Raw genomic sequence first — 2439 nt, 5'->3', positions numbered from 1 at the left:
TCTCAGTCTCCCTCCGTGTGATCGTAGTCTACCACGGCATGGGCCCAGCTGCTCCCAGTATGAACCCTGTAGTATCCCAGTACAATCTCAGTCATTGGAGATGTTGATCTTTGACATCCCTGAAGGTCCCTTTTGGTCCTGAAACAGTCTTGCAGAATCCTGAAACAAAGAACTGCTAAAGAAAAATCACTAATAACTATTTTTAAAAATCCATTGATAATTATCAAACAATATTGAGAAAATTTCTGGAATGCTCTGGCCACTGTCCTTAATTGAATCACTTGGGCTGAGTCTGACTTGTGGCTTTCCCGTACTTTGAGCTGGTAGCTCTGGCCACCATTCTTTTTTTCTTTACCTGCACCACTGGGTGGGACAGAGTCCCTGGCCCCAGTCCGAGTGGGCGGACCAAGGACCCCAGACCAGGCCCACAGAACAGAGCCCCAGGCCTGAGTAGGGGGATCAAAGCCCACAAACCTGGAGGTGGGCAGGCCAAACAGCCCAGACCTGGCCTGCAGGGCAGGGTCTTTGTTCTCACAGCCCACCCGTACTGTGCTGCCAGTGCCTCGGCAGCAGGAGTGACCGAACGCTTTTTCCCTCTTCCCCCCAGAACCACCAGTGCACACCGGCAGCTGGAAGGAGAAGCTTTCCCAGGGATCTCCATCCCGGCTCTGCGGATCTTCTTTCCCCGAATAAGTCAGCAGTGCTCGCTCTCCAACACCCCCACCCCACCCCGCGATTCAAATTCCAGTGTTCCCGCTTTCTGCTCCTCGGCACCACCCCCATCCCCTCCGGGCTTGTGGCCAGAGGCAGCACCTCTGGGAGCTGTTGGAATCCATAAGGTTAGAGGGTTTTTAGGAAATGGTTAAAAAAAGTATAGGCCTCAGACTGAAGTTTTGTTAGCATTGCAAATACAGCAGAAAAGTTTCCCATGCAAGTAGAAAAGTTTCCCAAGCAGTAGACGTGACAAAATAACAATAGGTCTCTGTGGAATTGGCTTCAGGATGGCAACAAGGTTATTTAATGTATATCTTTAGAAGGTTAGCATGAATAGAACTCTGTTCTTTGTCTCTTATGAACTAGTCTTTGTTTTAGCTACGATTACATATGTTTTATAAGATTGGATAGAATGCTTGTCAATATGTGTTTTCTGTGTCTGATTGGCTGAATTCTAGTCTGAGATGATTTTATGTATTGCTGTATGAGCCTTGTTGGAGGAGACATTTTTTTGGTGTGGATCAGTGAGCTGTAATGTCTCCATTTTGTATTTTGAGACTGATGTGCTGTAAATAAAAGCAAAAATCTCTTCACTGGTCTGGTTACAATGTTATCCATATTTGGATATTTTGCCGCGGCCTAGTGGGTTCCTTTTTTAAGGCGTGGGTTCCTGACACCATTGGACTTATACCTGTCCCGTCCCCCCCATTTGGTGCCCCGTCCGAGGACGTAGAATAGAAGAAAAAAAAAAAAAAATAATCGTGGATGTCCCGGCCGCGGAGACCCAAGTGTTAACAAGGAGGACACTGTATCATCTCTCCCGCGGAAACCAAGAAAATTGTAAGTAACTTATCTCAGGAGAGTGCTTGGGTAACGTTGGGAGAAAAAACAGAGAAAAAGAAAATTATTAAAAGAACACAAAAATGGGAACGAATTTATCAAAAGTAGAATGGGATGTTTTTCATCAATTAGAGACAATGTTACAAGAAAAAGGTCACTCTGAAATTTCAAAAACGGAGCTTAAAAATTTACTTATCTGGGTTAAGGCGAATATGCAAGATTTAAATCTGCAGTCTGCTTTTACTTTTCATTTTTGAGATCAGATAAACTGGAGAATCTATAATCTAGTCTCTCTCAAAAAAGATGAAAGCTTAAGAGAACTTATGCCGGTTTGTAGAGCGCTGTTGGAGTGTTTTAAACAAACTGATAATAATAAGATCAACTTGGACTCAGAAAACAAAGCTTCTGGTTCTGTCTCATTAAATTCCAGTAAACTGGAGACTGTGTGTGTATCGGAGAATGTTACAAGTGTTGTTGCAAATGCTGAAAGTATTGCTTTGAACTCTGTTGAACAAAATCTTTCTTCTCTCTCTCTGGGAAAAACCGAGACTCTTTTGGACTTTTCTTCGCGTTGTTCTGTTAATGTAAAAATATGTGACTTTTGTAAGGGGGATGGAACAAAGGGTGTAAAAGATGGGAATGAAAAAGTGACTGTACTTCCTAAAATTGTTTGTGCAGGGACACTGAAACCTGAATTGGATTCTGTTGGGCCTGGGGTGGAGGCTGAGGTGGCTGCTTCCACTCGGGAAATTGTGGTTCCGGGGAACTCTTTTTCTGTTAAGCAAAAAGATGGTTGTTCTGGTGTTTGTCAATCTATAGATACAGAGAAAGAAAAATTGGGGTGGAGTCCTTTGAAAGGATGGATAACTCTCCAAAATCTGAAAA

The sequence above is a fragment of the Melospiza melodia genome, unplaced genomic scaffold, assembly GCF_035770615.1.
Source record: "Melospiza melodia melodia isolate bMelMel2 unplaced genomic scaffold, bMelMel2.pri scaffold_46, whole genome shotgun sequence".
In the NCBI taxonomy this organism is placed as follows: Eukaryota; Metazoa; Chordata; class Aves; order Passeriformes; family Passerellidae; genus Melospiza; species Melospiza melodia.
The sequence above is the reverse complement of the archived record's forward strand: the minus strand, read 5'-3'. Positions refer to the sequence as shown.